The 26642-nt window shown below is 28.1% G+C and overlaps 1 protein-coding gene across 3 annotated transcripts in view; it reads right to left on the bottom strand.

Moving 5' to 3' along the window:
- Positions 1–24158, bottom strand: part of LOC126846776 (uncharacterized) — a 67919-nt gene extending 43761 nt beyond the window's left edge. Inside the window, exons 1-3 of one of the 3 annotated variants that reach the window (XM_050586564.1) lie at positions 24003–24158; positions 16232–16304; positions 4297–4338 (exon numbers count right to left, since the gene is read on the bottom strand). The gene's annotated coding sequence lies outside the window, so the exon portion shown is untranslated. The remainder of the gene's footprint in view (positions 1–4296; positions 4339–16231; positions 16305–24002) is intronic. The other 2 variants (XM_050586563.1, XM_050586566.1) reach the window with 2 other exon arrangements.
- Positions 24159–26642: the final 2484 nt, after the last annotated feature.

The raw sequence follows: 26642 nt of genomic DNA, 5'->3' as shown, positions 1-26642 counted from the left end.
CCAATACATTCGCTAAATCTCCTATACGGGACACGTGTCACGTTTGATAGGAAGCTCTTTTATTGCCTTTTTTTTTGTTTGCTTGAACGTTTATAGCAAACGATATTCAACGTGGGTTCTATACGTGTAGTCCATGGAAGAAAAAATATCTATGAGATATCGTCTACGTCCTTGTCTCTATAAATACAATTGTTAATAACTTGTTGTTTGCTCTTAACAATATAAAATTTCGTATTTCCACTATATTTTGGTCTAAAACCTATACTTAAAATGGTGGTTTTAAAGGCAAGTCCATGTATTTTGAGTTACCCCTTTTTGGCTTAGTACGGCAGTATACATTTTATACTTATACTCATTTGGTCGTGATGTAAGAACGACTTGTTTATAATTGTGTTGTATACAGCTTACATCTTTGTTTGTAATAAATGATACTTGTGATGGTACTGCTATTTTAGTTACTATAGTCTATGATTTTTTAGAGAAGTGTGAAATTAAACCTGTTTGAATAATTGTTTACTAAAAATGTTTTAGATAAGTTTTAAAGGATTATTTGACATTCAGTAATTTATATTACTGAATTTGTTATTAACTTTTACAATACTTTCGTGCATTTTGGGGTTTTAAAATAATTAGATGGATCATTTTACAACAAGAATTAAGTATTATGAAAGTAACATTAATGTATATATTTAATAATAATTTTCATAACATTAAAAAATTAGTTACTACATAATTTGTATTAACTCTTTTTAATTTAGAATAAATAATATACTTTGTAGTATATGAAGGAGCTTTTATTTTGAGATGTTTTGTTTTTAAATTATGAAACTTGTAAAATCGAGTTAGGTATTTTATTCTAAAAACGAATTGTAAATATTTATGCTTTGAGTTCCAAAGTTTGTTCTTAAGTTTTGGATAAAGAAAACTATCAGTAAACTTTTTATATTAAACAGGTGAATAGTCTTTGATTAACGATGCAAGATTTTCTCGACTTTTTGTTACGTCATAAGTCATGACGTTTTCTTTGTAGTACTTCGTTCCTCTTGTTAAGTTTGTTTATTTACATACTTTAAGCATACATTCCAATATATGTAATGTTTACATATTATAAGCAAACATTCCAATAAATGTAATATCTTACCCTTATTTGAACAAACCGTAAAAAAAAAAGAAAAGGCTAGCATAGTAGGATAGGGGAATAGCGGAAACAATATATAATGCAAAAATTAAATATAAAAAAAAATTACCACAAGAGGCATAAATATCAACAAGTATCGACTATATTGTACTTGTAATTGGTTTTTTCCCGTTTCCTTAAAAAAAATTTGATTACAGATTTTCGGAAAAATTGTCAGATTTAATAATATTTTTTTGGTTTTGTACTATAGTTAAATCTAAATGGGTATTGATTTTTTTTTCTAAAGAAAACCCCGTTGACAAATGTGGAACTGATTCTTTGTAAAACTAAAATCTCTCAGCCCTTTACCGAAGCAAAAATTAGCCATTTTTGTAATAATCCCAGATTGTGTTTGAAAGTTAGCATGATATTAAAGTATTTTATATTTATCTTTATAATAGTAGTTGTAGTTTTTACATAAACTAGTCTTAAAAAACTAATAAATAATCTGGCAATTTGTTTTGTTTTTTTTACCCCGCTGGCTATGTTTAACGTTATGAGGAGAAAGCGTTTAAGAGGTTTTTTGAGTTACTTTTAATTTTTTGAAAATTAAACTCATTTAAAGGTAATAAGGGTTTAATTAAAGGAAGAGTTGTTTTACGCGGGTTAATATCTATGTATATATTTACTATAACTATTATTAATGTATCCACTTTTACATGTTATTTTCGTTGCATTAAAAGTCAAATAAATAGTAATGTCACGCCATTTATCAAGAAAAACTAAAGCTATTTTTTTGACGTTTCCTATGTTATCAAGATGTGTCACAACCTTGCTTACTCGTATTGTTCTCTTCATCGCGAAATCACAACAACAACAAAAAACGTTTTTTTTTAGTTTCGTTATGTTCTATTTTCCGCACAAATCTGCCACTTTTAGTCAGTCTACCTATTTTATTCGATACCCATATCAGATTTACGACCAAGTGACCCCGATAATTTTTACTGTGTCGGGTAACGTGTGTAAGGGTATGAACGTTTTCCGGGGTTCTGAAAGTTTTATTAGACCACAGCCCAGTGTGGCATATTCACCGTAAAATATATTAACGGCACTGTTAGTGAAACTCATAAACACAGGTACCCATTTATTAAATAGCCATTTAAGCCGTTTGTGAAAATGTTGCAAACATCGTACATATATATATTTATTATATATTGTAATAAAAAAAAAAAAAACTAAGATTGATGTATTTTAATTAAAAATGTTTAACTTTTTCTCGTTTTATATAAACATCAGTTAAATAGAGTTTCCGATGGAAGTATTTACATGGATAAATAGCTGAAAAATGTTTTAGCTGACAGTATGGTTACAATGGAGCCATGTACTCTTCAAGTATGCGAACCTCGGCATATGTTATTGTGACTACACCACTGGTACGTAGGTGGCTGTTTATATTAAAAAAAAAATCATTCGGACACGGATCCGAACATCCCTACTCTCACAGGTGTAGACTAGGTTCTTTGTGAAATAACGGTTTAACTCGGGAAATACTCAGAAACGAACAAACCGACAATTTTCAAATTTCTTATGAACGGACACATTGGGAAAACGTACAACACTTTGTGAAACTTCTGAGTAGTTTTTAAAAATGTTTTTTTGCGGAATTTAAGTTGACGTTTTATGCAGAGCTTATGTGTAATGACGACTCATAGCTTTTGCTAAAAATGATTTTAAAAGTATATTAACATATATCTAAAAACGATTAGGAATACCTAGTTAAAATTTTTCAAAATGTATTTATGAAGAGGTTGATTTAAAATCAAATAATAAATCCATGTTATTTTTTTAAAATATTTTTTATTTTCTTTCCCTTTACAACTTGATAAGTTATTCAGAAATCATTATCTAAATAATAATTTGGTGAAAATGTCATAAAAAAGTACCTTGCAAAGGTCATATCTGTCATTAGTCCTTTCACCACAAAAAAAACTTTAGAAGGAAATCGTTTGCATAAATCACGCTGTGTTGTCCTAATTTGGTTTTAGACTATCTGAAAACTAGCTAACTTGCCCTTAGAACTACTTTTTGTGGAATAAAATATTACACTATCAACATTGGCTAAAGTTATGCTTATAACCACAGAAATGGTCGAAATATTAAAATGCTCAATGTAAACTGAATAAGTATTAACATAATTACTTTCAAACGCATTTTGCATGTGAGAACGGCTGGACCAATTTCGATGCAAATAGGTTGTAATTTGAGCTCTAATTTATTATCTCTAATTACCTTTTTTTTAACTAAGTAGAATAATTAATTAGAAAATATTTGTAATAAAGTGTGCACAAGATTATAGTTATTCAAAAAACTATTTGTAATTAAAGTGCAAAATCCTAATTTTTTTTAGAGAATATGTTTGTGGACTTTTATTAAAAAAACATTTTTTATTAATTAATTTTATTTATTTTAATTTTATATTAACACCAAACGGCTTTTTATATTGTGAATAAAATAATAAATAATAGATACAAACATTATTATAAAATTAGAAGTATGGATTTAATTGGGAAGTGGGTAATTGGTATGTCTAAATTTCTAAATTTTTGAAAGAAGACAACAAACCATTACGACATGCACTTTAATATTCATATTCACTTCTCTTCATAATATTTACTTTATTTAGTATGATTAGGCATATTATAATGATCACAAGGATGTTTTAGAAATCAAACAGTTTTAAACATATAATTCCAATAAACTTGATAGTAAAATTCAATTTCGTAAAAAAGTGACTCACGTGGACTGTCTTTTGGTTGAATGTTGGGATTTTGTACTTGCGATATTGAGGTCAGAAGTTAAAACGTAACTAAAATATTATTTATTTCTGGTCTTTTATACAGTGTTTTTAACCTTTTGACCTGTTTTTTTTTGTCATCATTTAAGAGCGTCTTGGGCGTTACAACTAAATTGGTAACCTAACCCTTCCATATTTTGTTCACAAAAAAGTTAACGGCATTCACATTTTATTTGCATCAGATTGGTGTTATGCGCTAGTAGCATTTACATGTTAGTTGCTTTCAAATTATGAAGGCGTGTAACATGTAAGTAAAGTAAAATAAATTGTGCACTATAAAACAGAATTTATGGCAACTGTAAAATATTAATAATACTTAATTCACCTTGTTTTTCGGTTGATATTTTAAGTGTTCGATTTTTGATTTCTGAAAAGTAATATACAAAATAAAATTAATAAAAACGTAAAACAAACTAGTAAATTATAATATCATTACTGTTTATGCTTAAACACGATATATGTTTTATTAAACTATATTACTATTAGTTATACCATCATTTGTTTCACGTTTTATACTTAGAAATTTTTTTTTATTAGAAAAATATACAATCTGTACAGGCAAATTCTTACAATAAGCATATGGTGTATTTACAATAAGAATTGTGTACAAAAATTAGCAGTTTATGACATGTGTGGAGATTACCATCCGTTGATGAAACTCCATTGGTTTATCCTTTGATTTATACTATCGAAATTTGATTTATAGGAAATATACAGCTCTTAAACTACAATAATGTGGTAAATATAGCTATTATAGCTTTTGTTTAGTGTATTACCTTCTGTTTAAAAATAACGGGAAAGGGTAGATTATTAGAGAATATCATAAAAACATTGCACAAAAGAAAAATTATATTTTTAGAATTATAGTTGGTTTTTAATTTAATACTTGTAACTAAATAAATAGGAGAAATCATTTATAGATACTCTTCTTTCCAGTATACGGTTTTAAATACGCATTATAATAAAATAATTATAAATTAAAATCAGGTCATCGGTAAGTTTAAGTAGATAATAAGTTATTTAAAAAATTACCTATTTCCATAATAAAAGTTTGACTACAAAAATCTACAGATGTCTACTATATCTTTTTACAACAAAAGTTTTCACTCAAATAAATTTAAAAAGCATTTGAACAATTTGTAGCTAGGTATATTGCTTAATGCGAATAAAATATCCAGTAAAAGCTTTTTAAACTTTTACATAAAAAATCATTACAAATTCTTCTTTAGATACACTATATACATTTCTCGAATATATATATTTTTATAAATACTTTTTTTTCAATGGTTTTTCGTAACCACTTTGTCATTGAGGCACTCAACCAGTAAAAGCACCGAACAGAAATTCAAAATTCAAAACTACTGCTTGCTTTGAAAATGATCATTTTTTTCTTTTTTGATCTCTTAATAATTTGAACTTTTAAATTTATCTGAAATAATTGTACTTAATGTTATAGCTTTTTTTTTGTCTTTTATATGGTGAAAAATAAACCACTTTCATGCATCTGTTCGAAATTAATTTAGTTACAATATTAACGTGAGCCAAGTTTGTAATTTTGTAGTTCCTTGCCAAAATAAACATTTACGTTACCTACTCAATTTTAATGATAAAATCCTGTGAAGTTATTGCAAGTGCTGTGCGATGAAATAATGTTGTTTGTGTGATTGCTTCACACAAAGATCGATCATAACATTAAGGATGTGGTGTCAGCCGCGAAGACACACGACACTAGCACCTGCTAAGTGGATTAGGTTTAACAATTTAGCACACACTCCGTTTATTTTTCTCAAACAATAACGCTTGAAATTATTAACGAATACTAACACCAGCTACAACAGCTTTATTTCAGTATTAAACCGTAGACTGTAGCTAAAATAACCGTGTCCTTCGTTCTCAAAATTATAGAGCACACAAACTCTAAAGCTATTACAAGTTTAAGAACTATTGAATCACATTAGGAAAACGTTGTACGAATATTATCTAACGAGAACAGTACTGTTACATGTATTATTTTCCGGACGTGATGTTAGCGCCATCATATGACTGTGAATGCTGCGATTCTCCTGTATTTAACTTACATGTTTACAGATATTTTCATACAATTTTGGAACCGAGTCGACAAAAAATATGTACATTTTCGGGCATTTTTAACGGGGAAGGAGTTAACCGTTTTAGTTTTTGACCAGTAAAGGTTCGGCGGATTGAAAGATATCTTGGGTTCAGACACACAACAAATAAAAAATGAAAACACATCATTATAAAAATAATACATTTTCAGGTACGCATGCCGCGAAACTAAAAAGGGGATTATTATCGAAGAAAAAATAAAACTCCTCGTTGCTAAACTTACGCATAGTGTCAGGCTGAACAATGGAAATACGTGACTGATGGCTATGCGGGATTGAAAGATTCTCCTAAGGGAAAGAATGTAGTATAAAAGTGTCGCATTAACTCGGTTACATTTGACATATCGGGCGTTCGATCCGATTATTAGACACGAAAAACTCCTCGGGGCTGTATTCCACCGACACCTGAATTCGCGTGTGTTTGAACAGTCGGATTAGCTCGTTAGCAAGTTTATACCGTGCTGATAAAAAGGAATTATTTGATGTCTAAAAGAGTGTCGTCGGTGCTGTCGTTAGTAAACGACCGGAGGCTTTCTTGCGTCAGCGCCCGTGAGATGAATAATATTCTGCGAATATCCCGACTTGGGGCTATCCTCAGTAGCGTACTTAATTTTTAATTACAAGCGTCTCGGAGAACTAAAAACTATTTTTGAGATAAAGTATAGTCAACGGCGGTTTTGACTTTTGAATGAAAATGTTTCAAAAAGACTACGGAAAGAGGTTGAATAACTACAGTTCATACAGCGATGTTCTTTGAATTTGTTAAATGTTCAGAATATACATACATTATTATACCCGATGGTTATTATAACATTTGCATACCACAATGCAACGTACAAGTGTTCATTGTTCATGAATAATTCAATTTTAGGAAGACGCTTTATAAATGAATTGAAGATGATTTTAATTTTGATTTTGTTTGTTCTATTATTTATTTACATGCATTAGCTGCCACTGGTACAACGGTTATCTCATAATTAAATTGAGTATATACAATAACACAGACAAATTATCTGAGGCTTTTACAAACGACGAAAAGCTTTTAGCATCAATATTTCCTTTAGTGGTTTTTATAAATCATCACGCATCTGATGTACTCACTTTATGTGCGTGAAAACATTTTTATGAATTCGTGTAATAAAAACTGAATTATTCTGAATTATAAACATCTACTCGGTATACATTATATATATATATATATATATATATATATATAGTATTCCAAAACAGCCGTCTTAATATTTTAGAGAAATGGTATAATAAAGAAATAAGAATACTATTAGGGTCTACTGGGGTAATGTTGCAAATGTAAATTATATATATATTTTTAAAATAACCAACAATTTTCAATCTCAACTCAATACTATTAACTACAAGATAAAAATATACCATATAATAAAATAAAATACGAACACTGTTTCTTCTTTCTAGAAAAATATTGCATTTACATTTGCTCTATTCGTTTATAATTACCCCATGTGACCCTACCATTATATCCTTTATAATAATATGTTAATCATTATCATTTACGTTTATATAATTTACAGTTAATCTATGAAGTAGTTTTCAACATAATATTTTTTTATATGGGAGTATGGAATAGTCAGTTAAATATATTAATTATTATTGTTGTAATTTAATTCTAGGTATGCAGTCACTTGTTAGTTTCTGTAAGATTATGACATAATGAAACAAAGATTGCCTGTTCTAACTTTACAACGAGTTGTTGTCTATTTAAGATAATGAGAGTTTAAATAATTAAAAAAATTAAACTATTGTAAAAATATATACGTATTAATATATCCGTTGACTTTGCTAGAAACCACACCTTAAAATATGTGTAACATAATATATTATATTATATTTTACATGTTTCTTAATTGTGTTCCTATTTTTGCGAAAAATCAAGTTTATTCTAATTTATAGTCAGTGCACCATTAGGTATTGTCAGTTTTAATAATTATTTCTCGCGTATAGCAACAAAATATAATGTAGTTTTTTATTATAATCGCATTAATGTACTTATTTATCAATCGAGAAACTAGTCTGTAGGATATTGAAAAATGCGAGGATAAAATATTTAATTAAAAGTATATTTAAAGTATTTTTATAAAAAGTTGAATACCGGCTGTTTTTAAAGAAAAAAAAAATAAATGTCGAATTTATTGACTTTTCATCTGACTACAAGTTAAGTCATAAAGCAAATCCGACTATCGAGGGAACAAAACGCGTTCAAATAATAGCTAAGGTAATATAATGGGTTGGTATTGATCTCGGCATAACAAACGCAAGAAAGCGGTGATTAGCACTTTAAATCCATTATTCGAACCAATACAATACTACGAAATCGTTATTGGTCTTTTGAATACCTATGGTTAAAGAGGATTTACCGAATTTATTGCTCTACCTTTGTGTTGTTATAATATGCGTACACGGTATTTCCGGTGCTGCATTGTCGTCTAGTTAACATAATACGGATTACAAGGCCTCAACACGTGTATCTCTAGAACAATACCTACTTGCTCGATGATTGAACATCATTTCTAAACCCTCGAGGAATTAAACTATGCATAATTATTAGCGTATAATTATACGACGTACTAACGGCTTTTGTGGTCGTACATTACCACGGATCAATTTATCAAACTTTTTTTTATGAAAAACTCACAAATTTCATAAATGAAAATTCGTATTTTTATATAATTCAGTTGAGTTTTTTCCACAGCAAATTAACCGCTAATAATATGTCAAAGAAAAATATTTAGTTTTCCCAATCAGCAAAGATATATATTTATTATTATGTTTTTGAACGATTTTTATTAACGTTATACCTACTTGTTTTTTATTGTGAATGTAGTATTTTGATGAATAACTTTTTAATACGGTTTTATTAACCTTAATAAAAAGCATATATGATATAAAAGTGTTTTAAAGTTAAAAATAAAGATCAGCAAATTATAAATTAGCACATTAAGAAGTTTGCTATCCACAGATTGACGTTGAATCGTTTTCTTGAAAGTTATTTTTTTTAAAAACCAGAAATCACATATAACCTTACCTTCTCTTCAAGTATTTACCTAGTTAGCATTATGTGTTTATAAATAATTTACTAATCCTGTTTCTAATTTTTCAATAATCAACTAAACAAAAGTGAAGGGGTGGACCACACCTACTGTCTACTGTGTTTAGCTGATTAGATGCTATGCCGTGCAATATTGTAACGTTTTACACACATGTAATTGCTACTTGGATTATTTCAAAAACTTCGTTAAAATGAATGAAATATGACATCATCCAACGCTGTCTTTTCACATCAAACGATATAATTATTACGAAATTCGGTAAACCGTAGTTTACTTAAATAATGATTTGTCAGTTAATATTTAATTACATCATTCAGTTGTTACTATAGTTCTTGAAGCAGTTATTATACAAAAGTATAATATCGTTTAGTGTCACAAAACCTCTTTAAGTTTATTTTTTTGCATACATTTTACAAATATTTACGTATAGTTATAAACACGATGAAATAATGTTTTTCCCTTAAGTAAAACTTTCTTCGACTAAATTCGGAATTCCTTATTAAAAAATGAGACAAGCTCTAGCGGTTTACGACCTTCATTAATCTTATCTGATGTCGGCGAGTTTTAATGGGTTGCGGATTTCCCCTATTACTTAAATTTGGATAAGTTTACTGTAATCAGTAAGGTTAAAACAAATTACATCATCCATTTATATATTTATCATCCGTAATCCGTATCCCATGGTTATTATAGGTCTAGCAAGTTTTTCTACATCTTTCTAAAACAACTAATTAAATTATGGTACCATTTAAAAGGTAAATAGATTTATTTTGGATTTTATGTTTTGTAAAATATATTACATTTAATTTATTAAATTTATTTATTTATATAAATTTTTTTTTGCTAAGCTATATCAAGATAAATCTTAATGTAATAAAAGGTAATTTAATCATTTTAAAAGCTGTCGCCTGCTAATTATTTTTTTGAAGACGGTCATATTGTTCATATCGGCAACTGTCAATTAATTTTTTATATCGTCTAAAAACGGTTTACTTAAAAACATGTGCAACATTTTTTTAATAATTATTCCAATAAATTAGCGCGCCCACTGAACTATAAATCTTCAACTCTAAGTTGTTTTGAAGAACGATATTTCATTGATTTTTCCTCAGTGAATAAATATATACAACTTTAACAATATACGAGTTATGTGTGAAATCTTTTCTGAGTCAAAGTCGTGAAAAAACTAAATTCTTATTGTTCAAGAGACGACACCTTAAAAATGTTATTTTATAATTTGATTTGCGGTCTTTTCGAGCTGGCTTTTTAACTTTTGACCTTGATGCCTCTTATGTATAAACTGTCAACCAAAAAAAAAAAATTACATATTAATAGTGAATTACTATTGAAAATAATTCGAGCAAAAATTCTTAAAAAAAATATGCTGAAGCGAAAAAATGAAAATGTTTCGTTATTATAAAGCTTTGGTATACCATTTACTAATAAATAATTTTATTCAATCTAAACGCGGCCAATCTTATCCCTAGGGACTAGCAGATTTAACTTTACCCGTTATGTTAACTTAGTGCACGATAGTAATATTAATGCCATAATACATGCCGTACCCGAGTGTTTTAATTTTGTATTAAATTAATTCTTGTTCGAATTGTTCTGTTTGTCAGAAGCCAGAGTTGTACCGAAACACGCTGATCAATTAAAACCCGCAGCCTACCATCGCTAATAAAATGTTGTGGCTTTCTTATTTTAATTAACATCGATAATGTTAAAAATAACCTGAAATAATTTTTGGACCAAACTTTTCTTTTATCATAACATTTAATGGTTTTATATTGATCACAGCTGGCACAATCACAAACATTATTTTTACTACAATTTTATTATTTTCGATTTTAAACTTGAGCGATTTTAATACTTTGATGGAAAAAATAATCTCCATAATCTTCAATATTTATTGAAATTATTCTCAAGTATAATAAATAATAATAGTTTTGGGTTTAAGGGTTAATAGCTTTTATGAGATGATTTTGTATGATCAATTTTAAAAAATTACTATGTATGGATACGTTTTAGTATGTATTTTAAACATTAAAGCTAATTCAATTAATGATAAAAGAGCATACATCAACTCATAGTCGCTGCAATTGTACCAAACAGTTACAGTTTTTAATTTTTTTTGCAATTTCAATCCACATGCTTGCAGAAATATGATATTACGAACATTTTTCAATAGTTGTTTTTGTGAATTGTTATTATACAAAAAAAAACCTTTTAGTAAAAGGGTAAAAATTGTTTAGTATTAAGTATCATATTTATGAATTGTGTACTATGCACTTGTATGTACACAAACTGTGTACAAATAACGTGTCAATATTCATTATTTTATTTTAAATAATAGTTAATAACTTTATTTCTATACTGCTATAATTATTATATTAACTAAAAAATGTATTTACATATTTTTTATTGATACTCAAAAAACACAGAATGTAAATATGTAGACAAATCTCACATTCTGTTATAGATATTATTATTTTATTAACTTTCGTTTAAAACAAATTATAGATCAACAATGATAAATGAATGTATAGTAACAATTATGATATGAAATGAAATGTATGTATAATATAGTGCATATAAACTACAACCAACAATAACATTGTTAATTTATTCTGAAGTTAACAAAAAAATATTAAATCTGAGAGAGAGGAAGGAAAGAAAAAAGAAAACTATTGTAGATTATATTTTAGAGAGGAGTGTACTGAATCAGTTGGATTAAGACCGATAAAGAATAGCGGAAAAGCAATTTTACTTTTCGTTGCGTTGATCACTCGAGCCAAGAGTGATTTATGCAGCCATATCATCGGAGATAGGCGTAGAATGATAGAACTATCTTATCACGACTCGGTAACGATTTAAGCTACGTGAAAGAAACATGTGTGAATTTTATAGGCCAATAAATTTAAGAACACCATTTTATTGTCTATAAGACTCACTTTTGTTGGTTTGAATAATCATAGTGGACCTAGTGGTTCTACATGGAAAATTATTGTCGTCCGTGATAAGTATTAATTTTCTTTGTAGTGAAGTTAAGACTGTAACATTTTTATTGTGAATCGGATGGGGATGTATTCCAATGGATCCCGCTGGAATTGATTGAGTTCATAAATAATAACCATGGGCTTAATTTAAAAGCTTTTGTATTATGTAATTCATCATCATTGGTTTTGTCATTTACCGCTAAAGATACAAATCGATTTGGAGATGATTTATTTTTTTTACTCTTTTATCAGTGTGAACCGGTGAATTTGATAACGAAGATAAATTCCTCTTACAGGTTGTTAATGTGTGGAAATCATTGCGGTAGGCTTTTCGAACGGACAAACCGTTGTAGGGCATTTTATTCGAATGAAGATACTGGCGCGAAAGTACTAACATAGAAGATTAAACAAAAGAGACACTTTTCAAGAAATAGATGGATTCTTATGGGGGATATATTTACTAAACCTGCTAGAAAATCAGAGTAGGCAGTATAAAGTTACTTACTACTTTTCTCTTATTTCTGGCGATACTGTTCATTTTCTAGCCGGAAAAAGTGTGAAATAAGTTTCGACAGCAAAGAAGAATTTTTAATTATGGTTGATTACTGACTAATCTGATTTGCTCAAAAATTTTACTGATTTTGAGATTTTGTTACTAATTCATGTTTTATGTGTGATAAATATGTGGTAAGATATTTATTATTATTTATTTTTATCTTCAATTTATATAAAATACTTGAAAATGGAGAATTTCATTATTATTTTTATAAACTGCATGGGAATGAAAATTCCGAGCGTTAGAAGTTTTATCTTTAAGCTTAATTGTATTTATTATGAAATAGAAATAATCTTGATACCTAACCTTTATACAAAAATGGCAAACCAACCTAACCCTTAAAATGAATTAACTTTGTTTTGAGTTTTCGAACGTTACTTACTTTTATTTTCGAAAACTTTTAACAATCACAAACCCTAATGTGTTTTTACTCTTATTATTATATATCTCTGTAAAATGAATTTTACAAATCACACCTATTTGTAAAATGTCAATTTTGGTGTTCACCTTGGGATTTGATTAAACTTTAGTTTCAGAGTTATAACAATTTCTAAATAAACTTTGTGTGCTTAACCTACATAGTGTACACACAAACATATACATACACACACACTCACACACACAAATATTATAATATATATATATAAATATATATATATATATATATATATATACATTTGTATTGGTCTCGTTTACATATTCAAATAAGCATTTTAACATTTAAGGTAACTATTATTGCTGTTAGTCTAGACTGGACTCCTGTACTGCTGCCCTACAGGTTGTAAAAGAGTTGACCGGGACTAAAAAAAAACATTTGAAACAAACTTAGGTTTCCAGTATCCAGCTAATGCGACCAAGTACATGTATGCAAATGTACACAAAAATATTGCCTAAAGCGGAGGAAGACTAGCGCCCTTTTGTTTTTGCTTAATATACTTCTTCTAGATAATTTGGCCGGGAACCTTTCTTGCGGTAGTCCGTTGTGGGATTCAAATAAAATATATTGTTAATGGTTATCCTGTGGCATAATTTATGTAACGGATAAAAAAATGGTCTTACATTAGCTGTATTGTTTTCATCTAAATAATACATCTACTACAAGATGTTATTGTTTTTTGTAATACATATTTGGTGTTAAAAACCGAAAAAATACAACTTTCAAATAATTTTTGTATTTTTCTTTTTAAAATAGGTACCTGTATTTGATGGTTTGAAAACATGTTATCTATTATGATGATTAAAGCGGTATAAAAATAAGAGTTTCTCAAATCACAAACTATGGGTTGAAATAATTAAAATTTTATAATTACTGTTAAAAGACTAACTTTTTATTTATTGACAGTACCTCGTATTTTAGAGAAGGAATTCAGAAATATGCTAGTAATTGTTGTAGTCACAACTTTTACCGTTATCGCTTTTATACATATTTCTGTATATATTTTTAAAAGAATATCGCATGTAGATAGCCGTCAAAGTTTCGTTTTTGTTTGGTGTACTTGATATTCACTTGGGCTGAGCGTTTGCCACTGGATTATCATAATTTATCACCAACAGACGTTTAATTAAGCGTGATCTAAGTCGAAAACAATAGTTTCTGAATCAAAATTAATCGATACAAAATCCCTTTGGTTTTGATGGTATAATAAATTACCGCTTACAATACAGTTTATTGCTAGAAAACCTCTGGAAACGTGGCCATTATCTCACACAGTGTGACACACATTAGTGACCATAAAACGCGAATAATACTACCATTATGCTATATGGTGGCTTTTGGAAGTCAAAAGACGAGATTCAAGGCCAACGCAAGTTAACTAATATGTTTCACGTGCCAAAGGCTTTTTCGGTTTATTTGGAAAAACCCTGGTTTCTCATTCGTATCGAGAAAAAAAAAAAGGTATATTCAAAGTTACATATTTTGTTCTAAAACTATTTGACTGTATATATTAACTCGGTGTTTTAGAAAATTCGATCAGTTACTTTGCAAGAGGTGTATAAATTTCATTTTGTTACAAACCTTTACAATTTTAGTAAATACAAACTTAAATTTTGTACTTACCAGATTAATTAAATTATAGATTACTTGAATAGTATTTTCTGTCCAAAAGTTTTAGATTGGTATTAGTTACTGATGTTTAACAATAACGTAATTTCAAATTTCTCATAATACCTTATAACTTCGGAAAGGCGTTAAATGTAAAAATTATAAAAGCTCATTTACTTTAACCAACTGTGCCTACTAATTTGTTTTTCGAAAGAGCATTTATTTAGAACGTACAGTAATATGAAAAAAATATAAAAAATGTTCTATAATCTGTCAGCTTGTTTAATTATAACTTAAAATGTAGTTTTCTTTTCTGTTTATCATATTACATTTGAGTATTAATATTCTAAATAATAATAAAAACTCAAAATTTATAAAAATTGCATAAACATATGACGTTGGCATATTACTCGCTGTAAAATAAATATTATTTCAAAGTCGTTGGATATATTTGTTTCAATATAACGTTTACTTTAATAATAGTTATTTATGAAACATTAACTTCAATCTTGTAAAAAACCTTTTAACATTACATAAAAATAAAGTTTTTTCGTTGTTTAATATAGTATAATATTAACGATGAAGTAAATAAAGAGTTGTTAAATAATTTAATTCTAGATGATCTAATTTGGACTTTGGATCTTACAACACGATACGTTTATTTTAATTAAAGCAGCGTTGTCCATGTTATTATGTTTTGTACAGCTTCTCTCGTGAAAACCCGCATTATCTTGGTGATATAATTTACCTTGTAAAATTAGGCTAATTAAGACTCGCTAAAGGCGTAATCTTGGTCAGGAAAATTATTTAAATAATTCTCGGAGTGAAAATGGCGAGATAAAATATTATAGTAGCATAAAAAGCTTTCACACAGTTTCAGTACGACCTATTTGGGAATGTTTAAGCAAATTTAATTTTGCACTCCTTTAAATAAATGATACATTAGTGTAAACATTTCAATAACGGCTTTAATTATTATAGGTACTCTTTTTACATTGTATTATTTTTACATTCGAAATCTCTAATATAATAGTCGCGTTAACTTGAGTTATAAGGTGAATATAATTGCGTTATTTTCAAATTTTTCATAACTCATGGATTGTCAGAGGTTACTGGTTACCTATGAAAAATACATAATTCTCAGTTAAGTTAAATATTTTAGGTGTCTTTCTCGGTTTTAATGGGAAAGGATTGAGCATATTAATATTTAGCTCAATAAACTAGGTACATGTTCTTAGTACTGGGTCAAAAGTTGAAAGGGTCCAACTTTTCCCCTCGAAAAAGCAACTTCAACCAAAATATGATAGTTTACGTAATTACTTTGAAGTATTATGTTTTTTTTTATTTTAATCGTATGTTGTTGTTATTATTATGGCATTTATTTATGTTTCTTTGAAAAGTTTTTCAATTATAAATGGTATCCGAAGTGTAATATTATTATAAGAAACATACCGGTATTGGAAAAAGGGCTTGCGCGTTTAGCTATATGAAATCCCTTTAATCTTGAACCAAATTCGAACTGAGTCTGAAAGATCGAAAAGTTATGTGCGTTTAAAATTTAAAACACATATATATATATATATATATATATATAAATTCGTTTTGAAAAGTTTAAGAAAAGAAAAAATATTTCTCGAGTATCCCATGTCTCTTTAACATCCCAAGTTTACCAACATACATTACCTTTTCAAAGCAATATATTTGGGAGCTATACTTCTTTTAAAAATGAGACGTTGAAAAAATGGCACGAGTAAACGTTCTGTATAGGTCAATATTTGTTATATGTTATTTTAGTGTTGAAAATGAAACTAATTTCCATATAATTTACCCTATCGATGTATAATATAATAAATAATTTATTAACATGCTTTTTTTTTTTTTTTATTGCAGTATAAACATTTATAGTAACACTTCAAACGAAATACCGAGGTTATGTATGTGGCGTTTTTGACGTGTAAGCTTATGACACAATAATTAAATATGAGTTTAGAAAAAAATACAACTTTGGAAGGGCGATTTTCAATAAATAGCTTCAGCTGGATTTTTAGAGACATTTTTTCACAAAAAAAAAAACGCGTCTAAAACACAACTCTGTAAAAATAAATTTTACAGCTGTTGTCGAAACTAAAATGTAGAGATATTTTATTACGAACGATATAATTTTATCACTACGATTCAATATCCAAGTCCTGATACAAATACGTACAGAATATTACATATAAAAAAAACATCCTATTTCTCGTTACAATTCAATTTTCAAATAATATAAACGGTTTATTATGACAATATCCAGGGAGTATAGTACAAATTACGAATATCGTTCATGGTATCAGCTGTTTTTTATTATATGAATATATGTATGTTCACACTCACTGTTTCAGAAAAATGATTGTATACACAGATGGAACCGTACAAAAAACTATCTCGAGTATAATATTATTATCTTTTGGTGGGAGTTAAACATATATTTTCAAGTACTCGTTTTTACTTAAAAAAAATACAAAATATAAGACATTCGCCCGGTATGAAGACAATATATTTTTAAAAAAATTAATTACATAAAGATGTCGACTGAAAAACTATAGTTATTCCATTTGATCTCTTTTAAGTAAATTATCGTGGATTTCAAAAGAACACCATCGTATTAATTTCAATGCAATATAATATAATCTTCAAAAACAAAAATTCAACAGGAAAGTTTAGCGTTCAGTGTATATTAACTGCCGGAAAAAGGGAATTCCTTAAAAGATCTCTGAAATGTTAATAAACTAATGCTTCATTCATTTTTTAATGTTCTCTAGAACTAATACGCATATAAAATATAAATATATTACTTCTCACCACATGTTTTAAAACAGTCATAATTTATTTCACATAAATATAATTAAAACAAACTCTACGAGAAAAAACATATTACAATTATTAGTTATTTTAATAATATTAAAACCTTTCATGGACGTGCCAAATATGTTAGCCGCCAAGAGAAAACTGGTAACTCTACACATTAATAATTTGATATGGCATAATAAAAGTAGAAATAATAAATATAAACATTTTGAAGACGTTTTGGTAGACGCGGAATTATATGATAATGCACTTTTTTATAATAAGTAAAAATGAAATTATCATGTTCACTGTAATAGAGTTTATAAAAAAAGTCAACAACTAAAGAAAAAACAAATACATTTAAGGGGATATGCTAAAAATCGGTTTGAAGTAATCTCTCGTGGCTTCAATATTTATCACATTTATTTTTTACATTATAAGTTTAATGTATTTTGCTCAAACGATCCCCGAAAATTTCATTTTATTCTTAAGCTGTAAAATCTTGTTAAAGCATGATATTTAAGTGTCTTTCGGAGTGATTTTTAATGTAGTAAAATAATTTTAAAAACTATAATCCGACAGTTCCGTAAAATCTTACAAAGAAGTTTCATAATTGTATAAAAAATATAATTAAAATACAATAAATTATTGAAACCGTTGGGCAAGTAAACTTAGTTGTTAATCAAAAATGCTATAGCTAGATAATAGCAAAATAGATTTCGGGGCAAGCTAATACGCGCCATTTTATGTTATTTATTTACTCTTACAAATTGACATAATATTACATCACATATTTTTATAATATATAAAATAATGTCGAGAAAATATTTTGTTAAAAATTGTCTTTATTACCCCCTAAACACATAAAAAAATAATAATCAATACTCAACGTCTTAAAAATATAAATTTGATTACCTATTAAAAACTATCGAATAAATCAACACTTGTTTGAAAAATAATAATTTGGCTTTGCTGCATATAATTTTTGGAAACAATTCATTTCATGTCGAATAAGTCATTTAACAGAGCCTCGTTAAGTCGAAAAAAATATAAATAATAATCAGATAAAAAATGGAGTGAGATTTATTTTTTTGTTTGTTAAAAAAGTGATTGTTTAAAGTTCTAACGTATTTTTGTTCTATAAAAAAAACCGACAAAAACAATTAAAATCAAGGAAGTTTGAGAATGAAATTCTTTTATAGTAACAATGTGTATAAATCAACAATATTCTGGCCTGCATTAATATTTATTATTTATTTGGGTTTTTTTTATTCGCATATAAATATAAAAAAGATACAACAAATAACTTAAGATATTTTCTCTGTGCACATAACTAACTAACGGGAAGCAAGGGGGACCAAGCTAAGATTAATTCTTGAAGCTTTATGTGCACGAAATTATACATAAACAATGGAGCACAAAATTGTAAATTAATTATCTAGTAATTGAAATAATTAGGCTTTTAATTCAATTCAACATTGCTAATAGTATATTGTTGCATTTAATGAGCTACAAGTTTGCTTAACTATCATTTAAAAGAACTTAGTATGAAGCTACCTATCCTAACTTAAGTAACTAAAAAACGTACAATTTATAATACAACTATGTAGCAAAATTCAAGAACTATTTCCATTAAATTAATTATAATGTAATATCGTCATTGTTTTCAACAAAATAAATGGATAGTACCGACCATTATAATCTGATTAAAACCTTGCCCCCCCCCTTTCCGCTTTATCGATTTTAAATTTGGAATTTCTCATTTCTTCCTTTCCACTTAGTTACTAGGCTATAAAATGTGTATATTTAATAATACCTTGCAAAGGTATGCGCAATACTTCATTGTCCAAGTACAGAATATTATACCTCAATGTAATATTTAATATAGATTTTTAAATAATTAACAATTTTAGAATATCGAAGACTATATAATAATATTTATAAATAAGTATATGACTATGTATTCAAAAGCCCTTTTGAAATTTAAAAAATTTAATTTTTAGTTAAATATTATATTTATTTGCTTGGTCTTATGTTACCATTTCTTTCAGGATTCTATAAGGTTCGATGAAACTATAATTAAGTACTCTACATTTTTTTTGTTGGATATAAAAATAGTTATAAATTTATGTTACTAAAATTCTCAGTTAAGTATGTACTCAATTGGTGTTTTTTTTTTATATTATCTTTGGTAATATAGCAGAGCAATAACTGATACAAAAATATTGAAAACTTGAATTGTTTAGGTGTATTCGAACTAGGATTTCCGTTAAAACTGAAAGTTTTATTTGAATTAACCTATTTTAATTTATCTTGAGGAATCAAACAAGTTTATTTAAGTTAGGAAGTATAACAATAATTGAAAAATATAAACTGGATCAAATATGTTTAAAACAAAAAATAAAATTGAAGATTGCAAGATAATTTACAACTTAAAAATGTGAGTTTATTAAATTATATTAATTTTTGTAAAATAAATTACGTTCTTTATAACACTGAAAAATAAGCAGGAATATTTCAAGAAATAATGGTTTTCGTGCAGCTAAGTTATAAATTAAAATATTATAAATGTTTTTTTTAAATATTCGATGAAGACTACCTCGAATAAAAATTTAAATAAGTATTTTTCTAACCGATTTACCGTACTTCTTATTAGTTTTATGCAAATTACATATTAACTAAAAGAATAATACTAACAGTTGTGGAATATTATTTTTTTTTTAACTATCGTTATAAATTATAATGTATTGTCATTACAGTGGTTTAGATAATAATAATTAATTAATCTGTTCTTACATGTTTATCATAATGCTTTGTTAAAAAACAAATGTATTTGGAAAGATTAAGTAAAGATATTGTACAGCTTTACAATTATTGTATTTATATACATAGGTATGTAGGATATTATTTGTGGTAAAAATCAATAGCGTCTATTGCGAATGACGTTTTTCATCAGCAATGGAACCTTATACGTAGTTACACATGTAACATTAGACAACTGTAATTGTAAAAACTTGTAGCATATATATATAACATTTTATCTAAGTCATCTGTTATGACTATTGGGGGCTTACAATGAATTACTCTGTATAGTAATCATTTTTTTTAATAAAATATTCTTCTTAATTATTTTGTTTTTGTAACTTTTAGTTATTACATTTACAGTTATTACTAGAAACCAAAACAACTCGAACGGCTATAATGGGAATAAAGTGTTATTGACATTTCAACAAAAATATAAAATGTCGGATATTATATGTATAATATATTTGAAATAAAATATAGGACGTTTATTATTTTCCTGTGCTTTTTTTTTTAATATTTTCATCCGTGAAATATATTATTGTTTTTGTCAGGTGTTTCTATGCATCGTCCATAACTATTGTGTATATTCATTATTCGGTATAGATATCATTTGTTTATACAGTATCGTTAAATATATGATATTATTATTATAGATATTAGCATGCCATATTTAAATGTATCAAAGATGACATAATTGTAATTTGAATTCAGTTATTTACTTATTTGATACGGAATGTCACGGGATTGCTATAAAAAGAGCACACGTATGAAAAGTGTCAATTTTTTTATCTATAATTTTTTTTTTTTTTTTGAAGACCTAAATTAAATTTATAACGAAACGATTTGGAAACACAAGTTTAGATAGACGTATTATTAGTTTTTCATTCAAATTACATGGCTCTTAAGTATAAAATGATGAAGCCTTACATTATAAGTGTCTTATTTTTATGGGCTGTAGCAAGGAAATCTATTTTTAATGATATTTAAAAAAAAGTTTTTTATGTTTCTCGAGTGAGTTCTTAAATATAATTTTGATTATAGGGTCATTATGAGGAAATCAAACATTAATTATGTAAATAAATTATTTTACGCTAAAAATTGAATGTTTTAAAATATACATAATAACGCTAAACATAATGTGTTTTGACCACTGGACAAAAGTTACCGAACTCTTGCAGCTAATCTACAGGGAGAAACATAAAAAATGATTATATGAGCTTGTAAATAAACAAAATGCACCCGTGGATGTAATGCTAACATGATTTTATAATACTTGTTTAAAATGGCTCTTACTTATATGCAAATATAACTGAATGAGTAATATATCAGTGGATATTACTATACATTCAGTTTGTTTAGTATCATTTATGTAGTATCTGTTTTCCAAATACAATTAATGCAAATATATGAGTACCGGTATTATAACATCGTGAAATATTTACAATTTAAAATAAAAACACTAATGCTGTTTATTAAAAGTCGAAATTTTAATTTTGTCACATTTCCCGCTAAAATGATCAAATATGATTTTATTGTACTACAAAGCTAGTGCACGGCCGTTTGGATTTCCTCTTTATTTCTTTATCTCTACCGTTCACTGTTTTATTTGTTTATTTTGTAATATGTGGCTGTTATAATATATTCACGATTTAGCCAGAGTGTTAAGCGTTCAAACACTTCAAAACTATAAAAGAAGTTATTACTGTACCGACTATTTTTCTTCAAAAACATTTTGACGCTATATTAAAATACTACCGCAGCACTAGACACTAGTTTGTTAAAAAAAACCAACAGAACTATTTTGAAAACTAACTACAGTTCTGTAAGTACCTATAATTTTCTAAGCTAAAACTGAAATTTCTAATTTTATATCTCAACGAATTAGCAATTATTAAATAATATCCTCAAAGATTACGTTTATTTTTTTTAATTATCTAGAAAATAAAATTAAAGCAATCTTCAAATTCCATGTTAAGTTATATTCCTCAAATTATTTCCAAAGTAATGGTCAGCTAATAAAAATAATTTATTTATAAATACAAGGTAATTAGTTTATTTATATTAATTAAAAGGTGTAATTAATCGTTTCTGAGTAAACCATGACTGGTTATTATATAATATGTTCATATTTATTTCTCAGTCGCATAAATAATTACCAATAATAATTTATGTACTAATACAATATATTTTAATATAATGAAAACAAAACTAAGTGAATAAAAGACATTAAAAGTTACGATTCCGGTTAAAAATTGCCGTCTTGTGAAACATATTCGTTACAAGCTGTTTTTAATTTAATCTGAATTGTAAAGTAAAAAAACAATCGTAGCTTGTTCATGAGTATTTAATATGCAAATTTATAACTAATTATTCAACCTTACTTTATAAATTATTACATTGTTAAAATATGATTATTAAATGAAATTAATTAATTCCGACATTGTAAAACAAAAAAAAAAAAAGCTTTTGATTAAAAATTCAAATCACAATTTATTTATTCATCCATTATCATACGAAATTGTAATTTTTTGATGTTAATATTTTAGTGTCAACGGTAAACATCACCGCAATACTAACAATTGAAATTCTTAGAATTCAGATACAAGCGTATCGTTTTTAATTGTCAATCAGTTCTGAATTTCAACGCGAATGGTAAATTTTTGTGTTTATATTCATTTATATTGTTTTTTGTTTTGTATAAAATAAGTAACAAAATAGTCAAAGAAACAGAGTAAAAGCGGAAATAAGTCCATTTTTTAAGCGTTGTATTTATTGTATATAAATTATTTAAAAAAGTTCTAGTAACAATAAATGGTTATATTTTATTATTTATAGTAGTTCTAAAAATGATGTGTTGTTTTTCTCGTATCTCTCGACGTTTTCGATCGCTAAAAGTTTTCTAAATATTAGACGAAAAAACTACTTTTTTATTTTAAAACATGTACTTCAAATTCAATCGCGTTCTGGAATAATAGAAATTAAAATGTACGGACATTATCATTGATAAACAACAACACGAAGACCGTAGTGTTCGAGTGTTATTTTATTTTTATTACGGATATACTTACGAAATAAATAAATAATATTATAATCGTTGACCCTTGGTTAGTGTGTTGCCAGTTTTTCCCGTCCTTAGTGTGTTGGGGTTTAGTACACCCCATAAGTTAAACTAACAACAAATCTTAAACAAATTTGAAAATAATGCTAAACATTTATATAACTTAATTTCATAACAACTTGTATGTATAGTACATTTCTTTTTTCCCGCACTTGTTTGTCCCCGAAGGCATAAGTAGAAATGATCGTCGATCGCTAAAATTCCATAAATATTTTTTTAATTTTTATCGTTTGTCACTGTGATTTGGCGATTAATAATTGATTAGTTATTCGAAAATCGACACGGCGCAGTCGACCAAAATTGGTAGTCGAATACGTTTTCGAACGTTAGTCATGTATAGATAATATTTATTATGATTTCTTCGGTGTGCCCTGACGATAGTGTAAAATATCTACGTTGCTCGTTCGTTTACAGAGGGTCGAGGGGGGGGGAGGGGGGTGTCTAAGAAGCGAAAAATACATAATTTCAAAATACCTCAACGGCGGACACGCCAACGGTGTTGCAGAGAGACGGCGGACAGTAGCACGTGACGGACGGACCCTAACAGCGGCGGGCGCGACACGGCATCGGCGGCGTGAACGTTGTAATGGCAAGTCCGTTCGGTGCGGTGGCGGCGCGATACTAAAGCACCGTCGGTAGCGACACGCACAATGCAACAAGGGCAGCGTAGTGTGTACCGTGTACGCGGTTATAACGCAGTCGTGTTATGTACCTTGCTGGGCGCGACGGATCACTTTTGTCCACGGTCGTTCGCTTTGGCCCCGCGTTGGTCGCCTTTGAACGTCCTTTGACCGCGTCTCCGTGTACCGTGGAAAACGGTCAGCGGCAACAGCCAGCAGCTGGTCCTACCAGGATTTTAGAAAACCGTTCACGACCGATGTGACAAATTAAAACGCCCACTTAGCCGGGCCGGTGTTTGTGTGTGTGTGTGGCACTTTGTGCCGAGCCGGTCGCGGTCCAGACGTGTCCCTGGGTGTATGTATACATGTATATAAGTGTGTACATTGGAGATTAAAGCTTATAATGTTAGAAAAACGACACACGCTGTAAGTGCAATTACGAGTTTGCGCTCAATCCCAACCGAACCGACGACAGTTCTTAACGCGTGGACGCGGGTCGTCGCTTTTGTTCGGTCTCGGCTCACGTGTATAATCCACTGACGACGTGCGTTGTACGTCTTTCCGTCGAGCTCTCGTCGGTATTGCTCGGACGCGTTAGGAGAAAACCACAAAATAACAACACAGAAGCCACACGCGCGCTACCGGTCCATATTAAGGCGTTCGGTGTAGGCAAATTTTCGCAACAACGTAATTTAGAACGGCGTTGGTCATCAATCACTTGATTTTCGATTAATCGATGATCCATCGAGCATTTCGAGGTCACCGCGGTAGTTGAAATGATATTATTCACCACGTTTCGATTGAAATATGTGACTGACTAAATATTATTTAATCGTCCGACCAAAAAAGTAAACATTAATCAATCGATCGCCAAAAAAATTAGTGGAAATAAATCAATCATCACAGTTTGATCAAATAAAGCGTTACAATGATATAGTTGAACGCGTATTGTTGTTGGGATTCACGCGCGAGTTAATTAGCCATGCCACCGCTTACACTATCAGAGGTTATACATGAGTATAGCTAATATACTATTACCACAATGTTGTATTTGTTTTTTAAAATGTAATTATTGTTACCTGAAGCCGCTAATATATCGCTATAATATATCGCTCCGTCAAGTCGAATCACGTTGATTTTAGGTTGATCTAAATGTTTTACTGCTATAAGATTATTATTCAATGTTAGTTAACCAGTCAAGTTACAGACATCAGTAGATTTATTGTGGCTTTGTTGACTCGTGAAAGTTACAAACTTTCAACTTTTCCCTCTGTTTACTTCCTTCACAGTAAATACGCATCCATTGTATATCCAGAAAAGTCCAAACTGGGAGACATATGATTCTCAAGGAGTTCCTAAGCCACTCTCTTTATTGTCTCTGCACGTCCACTCCAAAAAGACTCCTAGGAACTTGGTAAAATTAAAAATAATTTAGGATTAAAATGAGAGTTTCCTATAAAAATATACCGGTGATCATAGTGTTGTAAGGGTCGTTTAAATTTTTTAAAAACTATTTTTGGATAATTGAGAATTTTTTTAGGCTAGAATATTTTATTTAAAAACATCCTTCAGAAAGTTTCTCTTAATGCGTTGTAAGTTTAGGCTTGCTGTGTTATTTTTGTTTATCTTATATAGCAGTTAAGATTTAACATATTTTGCATAACAATATATAAACAACATTTTAAAGTGTTTAGTTTCATTCACTCATGTTTTATAGTTTTAATTCGGAGTCGAAAATATAATAATTTTACATTTTAATGATTAATACAAATAAATCCTTTTCTTGGTTATTATAATGATGACAGTTTATGATACGACTCCTTTATTGATTCAAAACTGAATGACAATTATAATAAATAGAACAACATATTTTACTTTTTTTTCCTAGCAGGAAATAGGTAAAGTCTGAAAAGTTTATTAACCTCATTAACCAAATTAATTAGTTTCATGATACAGCTTTAATATACTATTAGGTTCCTTATAAAATAACATAAATAAAGTTAGAAATTGCGATAGTAAATTTTTATATTAACTAAAATGTTTTTCATAAATTTAATTCAAATAACTATTATATAGTTATATTGTTAGTAAAACGACATTTCTCTGAAAACATTGCAACACATTTTTAACTACTGAATTAATACAGTCTAAATGTATGCGTAAAATTGTTATTTTATAATTGTTAAAACTCCATAAAGTTTAATTTTTATACATATTTTATAATTTTTTTTCTTGAAATTACTATTTGGCTACCAATTTGCATTGATATTATTAATTATATGTATTGTAGTCTATAGTACAACTTAAAGATGTTTTCAATAAATAATTTCAGTATTTTAAAATTGCAGTTAAATTCCAACGAAGGTGAAAAATAATATGTGATTTTATAATAATAAAAAAAAAAACAGTGTCTGTACGGATTTTTTTTTATGTTTACTGTAATATTGCGATATAATACTGCAAAAATGAAATATTTCGAAATGAGGAAAGGCTT

Source organism: Adelges cooleyi, unplaced genomic scaffold, assembly GCF_023614345.1.
Source record: "Adelges cooleyi isolate 19-005CV unplaced genomic scaffold, UGA_ACOO_1.1 ACOO_flye_CR_arks_rails_tigmint_CR_PRNA_9, whole genome shotgun sequence".
Taxonomy (NCBI): domain Eukaryota; kingdom Metazoa; phylum Arthropoda; class Insecta; order Hemiptera; family Adelgidae; genus Adelges; species Adelges cooleyi.
The sequence above is the reverse complement of the archived record's forward strand: the minus strand, read 5'-3'. Positions and strand labels throughout refer to the sequence as shown.